We start from the raw sequence: 15,054 nt of genomic DNA on the forward strand, positions 1-15,054 counted from the left end.
AAGGAGAATCTTCACCTAGTGTTGGTGAGCTTGCAAAGTGTAGCAGACACTCTGGAAATCAGTGTGGAAAATTCTCCAAAGGTCTTAGATGAGAAATACTATATGACTGAGATGTATGACTCCTTAGCATATGCTGAAAACACATGATTTCCCACTACAGATGTACTTCTGCAGCCATGTTCCTCAACATTCTATTCACAATAGCTAATAAATGGAAGCAGCCCAGTGATTATTCAACTGGTTAATGAATAATGGAAATGTGGTACAAGTATACAATTCCATTCAACTGTAAAGAAAAATGAAATCTGCAAATGAATCGGTGAAACTGGGAAAGATTATACTTAGTTAGATCATCCAGGTGCAGAAAGACAAATGTCGGCTGTTTCCTCTTTTTTGAAGATTCTAGAACCAAATCTTCTTGGTTTGAATGTAAAACCTTGAATAATCATGAATGCCAGGAAAGTAGAAAGAGAGCACTCGGAAGGAGATGTAGCTTCTGAGAGAGAAATAGCAGGGCACAGGTGCTATGAAGGGAAAAATAAGGGTGAGGCTTGACCAGGGAAGAGGAAGGAAGTACTCCATAGAGAGAGGGAAGGGGAGGGAGAGATACACAGTGAGAGGGAAGAATAGGGAGAGTAGCATGTAGTGGGTAGCCATTCCAGTTTTGATCTGGAAGTTGCAACCCCCATTGAGGCTTCGGTAACTGTCATGCCTACAATGCAGGGCCAAGAGAGGACCCTGAAGACCCAAGATCCAGATAGGCCAGTTCTCTTGGTTCCTGGACCCTGGACGCTGGAGGTAGACTGAGCAGAGTTCTCCAGAGATCACCGCCAGACTGCGCTACACCTTTTCCAGACCCTGTAACCTATCCCTTCACTTGTAAGTTAGAGAAAGGGACACAACACTAAAAGTGTTTGAGATCAAGAGCAAAACCTACTATTTTATACGCTCACTTAAAAATACATAGAAACACATTGTTTTAGTGAAATGACTTCACATAGTGAGAATATGAATCCCTTGGACCTGTAGATTAGCTGAAACCACCCAACTGCATCAATGAAAAACATCTATTGAGTTGTTGGTGACTGGTCCAAGAGACCTCCAAAATGATAGAAACTACTGCTATTGTGTCAGATTCCAGCTCTAGTGGGGTTGTGAGCCACAGGACAGAGGTGTGAAATAGGTGAAAAATGAAGAGTCTGACTACCGGTTTTATTTCAAACAGATGACATTGAACAACTCAAACTGTTTTTATTTATACAAATTCTAATGCATTCAAGCATGAGCAAATGCAACACATTTTCTTTAGTTATTTTCCAAGAATTATTGACATTACTCATTTTAGTTTACTTTCCTCTTTCCCACTCCATTGACATCATTGACCTTTATCCCATATCATTAAATTTTATATTGTGAGTCAAATGAATTTATATTTATATCTAGCCACATTTTATTCATACTGTGCCCTAGCTAGCAGCAAAAATTCAGTTACAAAAAAAAAGAGATTCAAGCCTATGATTTGCAATTAACAATGTGATGCTTTTATATTTTTGTAATCAACTGAGTGTATGATGCTACACTTAGGATTTAATTTTTAGGTCTAAATAAATTTCTAAATAATCTATGTATCACTTTTTTTGTGGAGGACAGTTATAATCCTATTCTTTATAAACTTTCAAAATGGCAGTGATTACCTAACTCTTTAATTGCTGGGACCAGTTTCTCTTTTTCCTGGCAGTTTATATGTGTACTTTTTACTCCCAAGGGAACTGGGAGTTTTAAATGAAAAATATCTAACCATTCATGTCCTGGCACCAGGGAGATGTCTCAACTTTGATTTCCTTTACACTTTCCTTGTATGTCCCTATAAGTTTTAATGTCATCTTTTAAGAAACTGTCTCCTAAGTTCTTAAGTTCTTTGGAATATATTTATCTCTTTTTTAGGATAGTTAAATCAGCAAGAGTCATTAACTTTAGTGAGTTCCTCCTGCTTATTCAGAATGACTGTACAGATAGCCAGGGATGACCGGAGAAACTGGTTCCTATGAACAACTGCAGAGAGGATTAATTTCTTTGTAGAAACATTTTAAAAACTTATCAGTTTTGTTCCCAATATACTCAGCCACAATCATAACTAAAAAGCAAAACTAAGAAATATTGTAAGAATAAGTATAGTGAAAGAGACTCCTGAAGCCCATAAGCTCCCTAGGATCAGCCCTGGGGTGTAGGGATGCTGTGAATATGTTGCTCTGATTGATTGATAAATAAAACACTGATTGGCCAGTAGCCAGGCAGGAAGTATAGTATAGGCAGGATAAACAGAGAAGAGAATTCTGGGAAGTGGAAGGCCGAGTCAGGAGACACTGCCAGCCACCGCCACCATGAGAAGTAAGATGTAAAGTGCCGGTAAGCCACAAACCATGTGGTAACTTATAGATTAACATAAATGGGTTAATTTAAGATATAAGAACTAGATAGCAAGAAGTCTGAGCCATTAGGCCAAACAGTTTAAATAACGTAACCATGTTTGTGTTTATTTGGGTCTGAGTGGCTGCAAGCCTGGGCAGGACTGGAGATAACTCCAGTAACACAGGGGTCTGCACCATTGCTTCCAGAGGTCCTTGCCAGGTGCATGGGATTTTCCAAAGGGCCTTGCCATAAGGATCACCATTCACAAAACATTTATGTATCATTCCCAGAGGTGACAGCTTAGCTTCTCCTGCCGTTGCTTTTGTTAGCCTGTTATTGTGGTGATATTTTATTTGTATGTTAATAAATAAAGTTTGCCTGGAGATAAGAGGACATAGCCAGCCATAAACAAAAGTCAGGCAGTGGTAGCATGCGCCCTTTATCTGATCACATGGCAAGCAGTCTCTGTGTGTTCAAGGATACACTAGGAAACAGCCAAGTGGGGTGACACACGCCTTTAATCCCAGTACCAACCATAGAGACCAGGAGGTCTATCAGACAGGCAGTGACAAGGAAGTGGGGTAGCTGGGCTAATAGCCAATGAGAAGGCAAAACATCAAGGCAATAAAGGTGCAGGTTAGACAGGAAGAAGCTCTCTCTTGGGAAGCTATGGTGGCGTGGTGAGCTAAGGTTAGCTGATGGCTCTCACTATTTCTCTGATCTCTACAGCTTTCACTCCTGTATTTGGCTCTGTGTTTCTTTTTTTTAATTAATTAATTTATTTATTTTATTATTTAATGCCGAATGCTATTTATTGAAGGAGGGAAGAGGTCTTAAATACAGGCTTACAGCACAATGGGAGAACCCCAGAGGGCAGAATGTGTTTCTTATTTAATAAGACCATTTAGAAATTCATCTACTTCTTATTGCTGAAGACATCACATCCTATGCTCACTGTGTCTTTGATTTGGAAGCTGCTTTCCTGAGGGGTAACCCTCACAAATTTTGGAGGTACTATGCAAGGGGAACATGGTGTCAATTGCTCTACCCAGATAAAAAGGTTGAAACTACACAAAAGAAATAGCAAGCCGTCCCTAACAATGCCATAGAGGCATATGCATCTTGGGTAGAGCCAACAGCTACCTAATTGGACCTAAAAGAAACTCAACTGCAGGGAACTTATGTATTGCACTATAACCCAAGTCAATAACCCATGGCTGGACACTTCATAGGCCCTAGAGAAAAAAAATGCTACTATCTACCTACTACTAAAGTTTTATTTGTTGGTTGGTTTGTGTGTTGCCTTTTCTCATGGCTTCACAGTAGAGTAAATCTGGCTTCACAGGGGGAGTTTGAAAGTGCTTATTCCATTTCTTTTTTTTTCTGATAAATTAATAAGTATTGGTTGTAGTTCTTCCAAAGTCTTTTATAACTCTGGTGTGGATCATTCTGCATCCAAGAATTTGATGTTGTAAACATTTTTGGTGCTGTTTCAATCTTCTTTTTTTTTTTTTTTTTTGAAAGACCTATTTAAATTGTGGATCCCTTCTTGGTTTAATTTCTCTTATTCAATTATCTAGAATTTTATCTATTTCTATTAGGTTTTCCACTTTAATAGAGTTCAGGTCTCTTTTCTTTAAACTTGCCTTTTTTATAAAAATTATTTCTTGAGCTTATAATTACATCATTTCCCCTTTCTCTTTTCTCTTCCCAAACCCTCCCATAGATCTTGCTTTCTTTCAAACCATGGCCTCTTTTTTCATTGTTACATACATACATGTATATACATATGTATTCCTTTGTACATAGATACAACCTGCTCAGCCTATATAATATTATTTGTATACATGTTTTCAGGGTTGACCATTTAGTACTGGATAGCCAATAAGTGTGCTCCTCCATGGGAAAGGCCATTTCTCCCACTCTCAACATTCTAAGTTGATTTAGTTCATTATTTAGCTTAGAAGCTTTGGGCTTTCCCAAGTCCAGATATGTCAGTGAGATTTTATGGGAATTGCTTCTGATATTACTAAGAGACATAATCTCACTGCAAACTCCCTGGTTCTCTGGCCCTTCCAATCTTTCTACCACCTTACTCAATTTTCCCTGAGGTTCAGGAGTGTTTTGTAGATGTATTCATTGGGACTGGGCTCTGTAACTCTGTGGCTATTCGATTGTGCCTTTCTGTATTGTCTCCATCTGTTGCAAAGAGAAGATTCACTGAAGAAAGGTGGAGACTGCACTTGGCTATGAGTATAAAGACGTATTTATAGATTGTTGCTACAGATTGTGCTGCTTTAATAAGTTAGTGGTTGTAGATTCTCATCTAATAGCCATGGTTTCTCTAGCTCTGAGTAGTTAGCTAGGTTTCCACTACAAGGTACAGTATTCATCTTATTTTGTGGATCTTAAATACAATTAGAGACCTGATGGTTAACCCAAGGTATGTGTGTCGATATCAAATCCTCAGGGCTATCATACCATGCTAGTTATTGTTATGGTTCATAGGCAGCATTGCTTGGTAGGGCTGTTGCTTGTCTCCTTTCTTTGAAGCTTGTGTGACTCCTTCTGGTACCATGGAGGTTAGACCTCAGGAGGGGAATGTTTAGGTGAGTCCAGTTAACAGGTCTCAGAGGTCTTTTTCTGAAGTGCATGGTGTCTTCATCAATAGGAACTTACCAATCTGGGAAGCAACAAAGGGCAACAGCAGTAGGTTGTATGTTTTAGGAGTCTCTTGACAGCTTGGCCAACAACAGAGACATTCTCATGTCTGGTACTGTCATTTGTGTTAGGTCACCTTTGGCTCTTGGAGGAGCACCATCTGCCTAGATGATAAAATTTTTAGAATTATGTGCATATTTATTCACTGACTTACATGTACTATAGCATTTTTGGTAAATAGTTAATATATGATTCTCTGTGGCTTTCCCAAACATCCTCCACCCTTCTATTTACCTTCCTCCCATTCTCTAAGAAGCCCCATGTTTCCCACTTCTTCTATCAGATGACTTGTCTTCTACTATTTCCCTCTGCCTCCTCTCTCTGTATTTATCTCTCTCCCTCCCAAAGGTGATGCCTTTCCCCTTTCTCCTATCTGGTCACTTCTGCTCTGTCATTACCCTCTTTATTGCTCCCCAACCAGCAACCAGCACCTCGGTTCTTGTCATTAGTCTCATTTTATTTTTCAGAATATGTACTCACATGTGGAGATTTGGAGCTAGGAGCCTCCAGTAAGAGAGAACATGGTTCTGGCTTACCTCACTCAATGTGATCTTTTCTAGTCCCATCCATTTACCTGCAAAGTACATGATGTCATTTTTCTTTATATATGAATAGTATTCAATGGAGTATTTTTTATCACATTCTCATTATCCATTTGTCATTTGTAGGGCATTTGGTTGTTTACATTTCTTAGCTATTGTGAATAGAACAGTAATGAAGATGGCTGAGCTAGTGTCTGTAGAGTAGGATGTTGAGTCCTTCAGAGCTGCTTTATGAGAACCGCTTCTCTCCAGGCTCCTCCAGCCACCTTCATACAGAAACTATGTATTAACCTTTGGTCCTTCTGAATGGTTGGCTCTGGGTTTTTACCCATAACACCTAGTCTGTTCTAAGAAAGGGATTGCATAACATTGTGGATGTGGGTAATGTCACTGACTTGCTTCTTGAAGTGGTTAATCTTATGTTAAATTTAGTTCACTGCTAAGAAGATATGGAACACTGTTTAAGAAGGTATGGTGATCTGGCATTGTCCCTCAGTTGATAGTTTAAACCTGATTGGAGGCAGATGTAAACTGTTTAATATTTCTCCCATGCAGGTTGATTTAACAGAGGTATGCATACAGCAGAAGATGCAACATGCTGGGGGCCTTTCACTACCTCTGGTTGGTACTTCTGCTCACATGCCTCACAATTCCATTTGTTTAAATGCTCCCAATTTTCTTTTTTTTTCAAGACTTATTTTATTTATTTAAGATTTATTTTTATTTTATGTGCAATAGTGTCTTGCCTGCCTGTGTGTGTGTGTGTGAGGGTGTCAGATCCCCTAGAACTGGAGTTACAGCTAGTGAGCTACCATGTGGGTACTGGGAACTGAACCTGGGTACTCTGGAAGAGCAGCCAGTGCTCTTAACCACTGAGCCATCTCTCCAGCCCATGTGTTCTCAATTCTTAGATGTAATCCATCCTTTGCTGCCATCCCAGGTTGATGATACCCGGCTTGGCTCTGGGAAGGCTGATGTCCAACCAAACCCTCTGTCTTTCACTGTTATTGAGGGTCCTTCTTGCGTCGTCGATGCAGGAGGAAGATAGAGAGGGTTTAGAGGAGGACCACCTGCTTGTCGTGGTAGGAAGTGGCAAACAATGAACAAAGCCCAGCGGCAGGCCGTTCATATCTTTCTGCTTGCTCTGCCACTGTGCTGCGCCCTTTGCTGTGCTGACCAGCAAACTCACAATAAAGAAAAGGCCACCTTGGTCAACCGCTAAGGACAGCACATCTTTGAAATCAGGGCTTCACCTGATTTCACCTGGTAAATGTCTCTGCATCCTTTGTAGGAGGCTCCAGTGCAGGGAAGGGGGCAGGGCCCCTGCTTCTCTCCAGAGTTCCTAGGTAAGGCAGTCCTGAGTGACCTGTACGGAGACAGTAGGGGGCGCTGCATACCTGTCCCTTTGGAAATCAGCCCTTCACTCCTCGGGGGAAAAGCTAACGCTCAGGGTCCAGAACAAATATGTAATCTTGGCTCTTTCTGCCCAGCTCCCCCAACAGAAGACTCAGAAAATGAGGTGAGAGGCCTTCTGGAGGAGGACATGATTTGCATGGGCGGTCCCTCTGTCCTATTTATGGGAACGTGGGTACACAGACACTAAATGGTCTTTGCAGTAGCTGTAGCTCCTAAGGAACCAGCAATGAGCAAATTCTCACCTTGACTGGCTGGGGTCTTCCTCCTCCTCTCTCCCATTATATTCTCTTCTCAGGTGACTGCTCATAAAAAGCAGAAGGGATTAAGGATTCACGAGAAACATAACTGTCTTCCTATTTAAGAGAAAACCTATATTGCTGAGTCTCCTACTCTGTTCCAGAGACCTGGGCACAGTCTGGGCTGGGTCAGGAAGCCTCCATGTCTGGTTCTATTGGAAAAGAAGTCACCTTTGTCTGTACTGGAAGTGGTGGTGATGTTGGAGCATATGATGCATCCTGCCATAAAAGGTCTCCGGTGATATCCCCCCATACGTGTGACAATTGGCTATTCCTGGCCCTTTTGCAACACATATTGTATAACTGTGACAGACCTGCCGCCTGAGAATGAGGCCATTTATTTCTGCTCAGCATGGGACACCAGCACAAATGCTCACACAGTGCTCCAGATGCCTGGGGAACTGAGACTAAAACATTCCCATGACCCTTGCCAGTCTACTCACCCCATGACAGTCTGTATCATTTAAAGTGGGTGATTGTGAGGACCAGAGTCCTACTCCTCAGATCAGATTCTCAGAGGACAGATCAGCCTTAAGTGGTCATGGCATTTGGTGATCTTCTTGTGGCTAGATCTTTAACTGCTTTATTGAGATACACTTTGCAAGCCACCATCTATCTCCATCTAAAGACTGCAGTAAAATTATATTTTTCATATTTGTAGTGGTGCAGTGTCCAGATAACATAAACCTGAAATATAATATCCTGAAAAGAAACCATTATTAGTTAGATGTACAGTAGAGTATTGTAATTTTGGCTTATAATTACATTTTGGGGGATTTTTTTGTATCACTTTTGTTATTTAAAACAACTGTATACTAGGTTTGCTGTTTGGGACATATATCAGACAGTATAATTTTGTACTATCAGGTAATTGTTAACTTAACTTGAATTCTTTGGATACACTACTGGTGGGCCAACCTTTAACCAGTTTGGGGACAAAATTGGTTTAAAGATTTTAAATTAATAAGCATTTTTACTATACATATCAGCCTATACTTTTCAACTATTTCTATAGATATACATTTCTACCCTTTGGGAACAGCTTATCAGGATCCGAAATTCTAGAAAATACTGTGACTCTTTTGTGGAAATTTCTCCTTTTCAAAGTGGCTGGATAAATTTACAGTTATGTGAGCAAGGTATGCTGACCCACATTTTCACACTGATATTCAAATTTCAAGTGTTTCTATAGGCATATATTTCCAAATGTCTTGTTTAAATAACCAGGATATAAAAATCATCATTCTTGGAGGAACTGCCTCAGACCTTTGCTAAGTGGCTGCACCAGTTAACAGTTTCATGAGAAGAAGATGAGGTTTATTATCTCTACATTATTACTGATCACACTGCTATCTACCATTTTGACTTTTACCACTCTACTGTTAATGAAATGCTATCTCATTGTATATTCAATTGTATTCAATGGACTAATGATATTGGCATAATCTGAAGCACTATTTTATTTGAAATCCATTATGAAAAAAATCAAAGTATGAGTTCATTCCATGAATCATTTTCCAGGACTGACTTGCTATTGCTAAAGCCACTGAGTATAACTTCTGTTGTACAAAGCGGATCAGAACAACTGTTTCAGATAATAAATTGTTGGAATAAGACCATCCCTCCACACATCATCAGAAGATGAAGCAATTCCACGTAGTTTGAGTGTGTAATGAGCTGAGGCCTCATTCATCTTTACATAGCTCTCATTTCTCCTTTTGAGCTGGCCACTCAGCAGGGGAATAAAACCAAGGTGGGTATGTGTCTCCTGAGGCTTCAGCACCTGTTGCTTCCCTGGGAGCATATGCTTGGGTGGACATTTCACTCCTGCCCAGTATCTCACATGCACCATGGCATCTTTATTAATAACATAGATCATGGACATATTCTCAGCCAACCAGCCAGCCACATGGAAAGAAGGAATTAGGAAATTTAATAGACAAATTAAATGTCTTCAACTACAATGAGATGGATCCAGAAACATCTAAAGACACTGCATATTGGCAAATAAGATGTTCTAATGTCACATTCAAAAAAGGGGGTATGCTTATTGAGTAGACCAATACAGTAAATGTATTTCAATAATTGTTACTAAGAATGTAGCTAACTTGATATTTTCTAGTGACATGGAAAACTGTAAATCCTACTGCACCTTACAAAGAAAAAAGAATAGTGAGCATACACTATTAAATACTGAGAGAATTTTGAAATATTACTGTAAATAGCTGTTGAAACAAAAACAAAGAAGTTTCATTAGCAATTCAGAAGTACTAAAATGTTTGAAATAGGTGTGATATGATGTGGCATTTAGACCAAACACTGCCAATGAGAAGTAGAAATCACCATGCAATGTCTACTTCTGCATGTACAAAATGTAAATTTCAGTGTTATATGCCAAAATACTTATTTAGGAAAAATTAAAGGTATGAACTTGGAGTAGCATGAAGAGGATTTAGCACTTATTTTTGACAACAAACTATTCGACACTACCACTTGATACATCTACAAAACACGCCCATCCTTAAGACTCAGGAAACATTGCACAAGAGAGGGTAAAAGATTGTAAGAGCCAGAATAAAAGGGAGTTTGCTGTGAGATTGTGTCTCCTACTAATATCAGAAGCTACACCCACAGAGTCTCACCAACATGATCACCTAGACATGGTTTGAACTAGGATAGCACCAGTGAACATGCCAAGCCGGACTGGGAAAAGTCCACAAGTTCACCCTGCACAGACAACTACAGGCCACCAAGGAGAGCTGGGAGTGGGAGAGGTGGTCCTCCTCAGGGAAGAGCACACCAACTGGTTATCATTGTCAGCCACAATAACATGCAAACAACATTATGTACATTAAACAGTGTATACTTGGGAATATATGCATGTATAGTAGGGCTTGAGGGAGTAATGGACAGAGAGAAATGTTACTGAACTATAACCTCAAATAGAAAAAAAAGTCAAACCTCAGAAAAGAGACAGTGAAGGGTTTGGATGCTGAGCAGAGCATGTAGTCAACCCTTTGCTCAGGGTTCTTCTTGCTTGGAGCAAGTTACGAGTAGAGCTTACTAACTCCCTGAGTCTTAGCAAACAGAGCCAGAGGTAGTGAGCCTGAGGCTTCCATGACAAACACACAGTAGATCTAGAGAAGATGAATGGATGAAAAAAATGTTGACACTTCTGTAAGCTGCCTTCCCTTGTCTTTGAAGAATGTCAAAATCTCTGTGTGGAGAATACAGTCCTATTATTTAATAATAGGGCAGCCAGGATATGTGGGATGATCAGTTTTTACTTTTCACAGCATGGTGAGAAACATTACAATTCTTATCCATCATCAAAATAGTACAATTTATTTTTTCAATCAATTCAGTATACACCAGCAGTATATTGAAGATGAGAAGACAACACAATTTTACAGAAGATTTAAAGATACATTGCAGGGAACTCACTCGGTTGTCCTAGTTGGGTTTTTGTTTGTTTGTTTGTTCATTGTTGTTGGGTTTTGTTTTGTTTTGTTTTTGTCAATTTGACACAATCTAGAGTTATCTGGGAAGATGAACCTCAATTGGAAAAATTACCCTGTCAGATTGGCCTATGGGTAAACTTGTGGAACATTTTATTTGAGGACTGAAGATTCCACTGTGGGGGGAGCCACCTGCATGCAGTTGGAGCTGGAGTGTAATGGAAAGCATTCTGAGAAATCTAGTAAGCAGCACTCCTCCATGGCCTCTTTATAAGTTACTACCTCCAGATTCATGTCCTGATTTCACTCAGTGAGGGACTCTGCCCTGAGAGTTGTATGAAGAAATAAACCCTTTCCTTACCAAGTTGCTTTTGGTCATGGTGTCTTCTCACAGCAATAGAGATCTAACTAGGATACCAGTGATGAAGCTAATTAAAACAGGTTACAAGGCACTTGAGTGATTGGCAAGCACAGACAGTTAGCACAGTTATGGGAGGAAATGAAAATCCTCAGTAGCCTCTTCCACAAACGAATGGATGTCAGGGTGTTAGATGGGAACACGGCGTACCCCCTTTTAAATGCTGCTTGAGAATAGATCTTGTGCTTAGAGCTGTGGCTTTAACACTGTCAATTCTAATGACCAAGCCAAAATCTGAATTGGCAACTTGCAAATAAATCCTAGACATAAGGACTGGTTGATACAGAGTTCACATCATGGACATATATGACAATTAAAAAAGTGATTGAGTGGTTTGAAGAGAAATATAAAAGTAGAGAAAGATGATTTCAAATGAAATAATAGGTGTAAAACTCCAAGGTAGTTTTAAAAAACACACTACTATTTTCTCTTAATATCTTAATTCCAGAAATATAGCATAGAGAGAAAAATTAAAGATTTGAGAAAGATATAAAATACTAGCTCAGCATTGTCACACTAGACTACTTCCTGTACATAACAGTAGCACAGACACTGAGATTGACAATTAATAAATGGGAATTCCTGAAACTGAAAGGCTTACATAAGGCAAAGGACACTGTCAATAAGACAAAATGGCAGCCTACAGAACTGGAAGAGATCTTCAACAACCCCACATCTGACAGAGGGCTGATCTCCAAAATATATAAAGAACTCAAGAAAGTAGACACCAAAATATCAAATAATCCAATTAAAAATAGGGTACAGTTCTAAATAGAGAATTCTCAACAGAAGAATCTCAAATGGCAGAAAGTCTTTTAAGGTATTGCTCACCATCCTTAGTTGTAGCTAGAGTTTCCTGCCTTGCCCACAGTCAGGACAAATCTTTGTTACCTGCCAGTCCCACAGCCGCTCAGACCCAGCCAAGTAAACACAGAGACTTATATTGTTTACAAACTGTATGGCCATGGCAGGCTTCTTGCTAACTGTTCTTATAGCTTAAATTAATCCATTTCCATAAATCTATACCTTGCCATGTGGCTCGTGGCTTACTGGCATCTTCACATGCTGCTTGTCCTGGCGGTGGCTGGCAGTGTCTCTGACTCAGCCTTCCACTTCCCAGAATTCTTCTCCTCCTTGTCCCGCCTATACTTCCTCCTGCCTGACTACTGGCTAATCAGTGTTTTATTTACTAACCAATCAGAGCAACACATTTGCCATACAGAACATCCTACAGCACTCCCCCCCCCCCTTTTTTTTTTCAAAAAGGAAGGTTTTAACCTTAACAAAGTAAAATTACAAATAATTTGGGAATTGGGGCATAGCTTCTCTTACTACTTCCTGCTGGAGGGGGGCACTGTATCTTATGGGGACACAAAGAAAATTTTAGGATTATGGAATAGTCCATGAGGCTGTATTGTCTGAGCCAGTTGCCTTCAAACCATTCTGGATGTTGGATTATCTGGGCCATGGTGTTATCGGAAACCTTTCAGGGGGTCTTAGCTGGTCAAACCTGATGTATCTTAATCTGGAACAAATCCTTAGCCTCTGGCTTTCTGTGGGAACAAAAGCAGAGTTGCCTTTCCAAAGCAACACATCCTTACATCCAAATTTTGAAGTCAAGAAATCTTAAAATATTCATATTGGTTTAACTCAGCATCTTTTACGATCATATGTTTTTCTGCAGTTAAAAATCCCAAAGACAACACAATCCAGATTCTCTGTGTAATATTCATCTTTACGGGGTTTATTTTTATATTAATTTTACTGTCCCTTTAAAGACTTTATTTTTTAAAACTATGTATTTGTTTATATGACTGTATATATCACCTTTTTTGTCTCTTTCAAGCCTATGCATATTTTACACACATTGTAAACTATTTCATCTGAATCTGTCTTATTGTGAATCTATTGCTTTAAACTGCAGCATTTGTAAGACTGAAACAGTGCTACCACCTCAGCTTCCCAACATGGTGGTGGTATGTTTACTGCCAGCTCTGGGAGCTATCGTGGGTCTATGCTTTTATCCAAGCAGCAAGCAGCGTGTAGCCCAGAAACCTCTTTTTTTGTTTTGTACTAGCAAAGGCTAAATTCACCATGCAGCTTAATGTGCCACTTGCAGAGGCCTCATTCCCGCCATACTGCAGGTTGAGTGCGCATGCCAGGAACCCACAAGTAGCTCAAACCAGCAAGCTGCCACTCATTTGAGAGAGACAATTAGGAAGCTGTTTTTAGCTCCATTTTACAATCTTTTCTCAGGTTTTAGGTGGAAACTCTTGCCAACTCACTGGGCGCCATTTGTAGGTAGAGTTTTCCTGCCTTGCCCACAGTCAGGACAAATCTTTGTCACCCGCCAGTCCCACAGCCACTCAGACCCAACCAAGTAAACACAGAGACTTATATTGCATACAAACTGTATGGCCATGGCAGGCTTCTTGCTAACTGTTCTTATATCTTAAATTAACCCATTTCTATAAATCTAACCTTGCCACATGGCTCATGGTTTTCTGGCGTCTTCACATGCTGCTTGTCCTGGTGGTGGCTGGCAGTGTCTCTGACTCAGCCTTCCACTTCCCAGAATTCTTCTCCTCCTTGTCCCGCCTATACTTCCTCCTGCCTGATTACGGGCCAATCAGTGTTTTATTTACTAACCAATCAGAGCAACACATTTGCCATACAAAACAGCCCACAGCACTTAGTCATCAGGGAAATACAAATCAAAACAACTCTGAGATACCATCTTACACCTGTCAGAATGGCTAAGATCAAAACCACTGGTGACAGCTTATGTTGGAGAGGATTCGGAGTAAGGAGAACACATCTCCTCTGCTAGTGGAAGTGCAAACTTGTACAGCCACTGTGAAAACCAGTATGGTGATTACTCAGATAATTGGGAATCAATCTTCCTCAAGACCTAGCTATACCAATCTTGGGCATATACACAGAGGATGCTCAATCATACCACAAGGATGTCAGGGGGATAGGGAGAAACCTGGTGCTAGGGAATTTGCCAAGAATACACCAGGATGACCCCATCTTAGACTACTAGCAATAGTAGAGAGCACCTAAACTGACTTACCCTGGTAATCAGACTGGTGAATATCCTGTCATCATAGAGCCTTCATCCAGTAACTGATGGGAGCAGATACAGAGATCCACAGCCAAGCACCATGCCAAGCTCCAGGAGTCCAGTTGGAGAAAGAGAAGAGGGATTCTATGAGCAAGGGGCATCAATATCATGATGGGAAAACCTACAGAGACAATAGAACCAAGCTAGTGGGAACTCATGACCTTTAGACCAACAGCTGTGGAACCTGCATGGGACTGGACTAGGCCCTCTGCATAAGTAAGACATTTGTGTAGCTTGCTCTGCTTAAGGGGCCCACGGCAGTAGGATCAGTATCTCTATCTCTGGTGTATGAGCTGGCATTTTGGACCCCATTACCTATGGTGGGACACCTTGTATAGTCTTGTTGTGGGGGAGGTACTTGGACATGCCTCAACAGAATGGACCAGGCTTTGCTGACTCCCCATGTGAAGCCTTACCTTTCTGGAGGAGGGGATAGAGGGTGGGTTTGGGAGGAAGCCTGAGGTGGGTCTGGAGGAGGGAAGAGAGGGGGGATCTGTGAGTCATACATAAAATGAATTAAAAATTTTCTTTATATAGACAAAAATATTTTAAAAAGGAAAACCAGAAAAAAGAAAAGACAATCCCCAAGGTTTGTGTGATTCAGCTACAGTGTCCTGTCTTCTAATTGTTCTTTGTCTCTTCTGCCACTCATCTCATCTGATTCTCA

This window comes from Peromyscus leucopus, chromosome 12, assembly GCF_004664715.2.
Source record: "Peromyscus leucopus breed LL Stock chromosome 12, UCI_PerLeu_2.1, whole genome shotgun sequence".
NCBI classification, from domain to species: Eukaryota; Metazoa; Chordata; class Mammalia; order Rodentia; family Cricetidae; genus Peromyscus; species Peromyscus leucopus.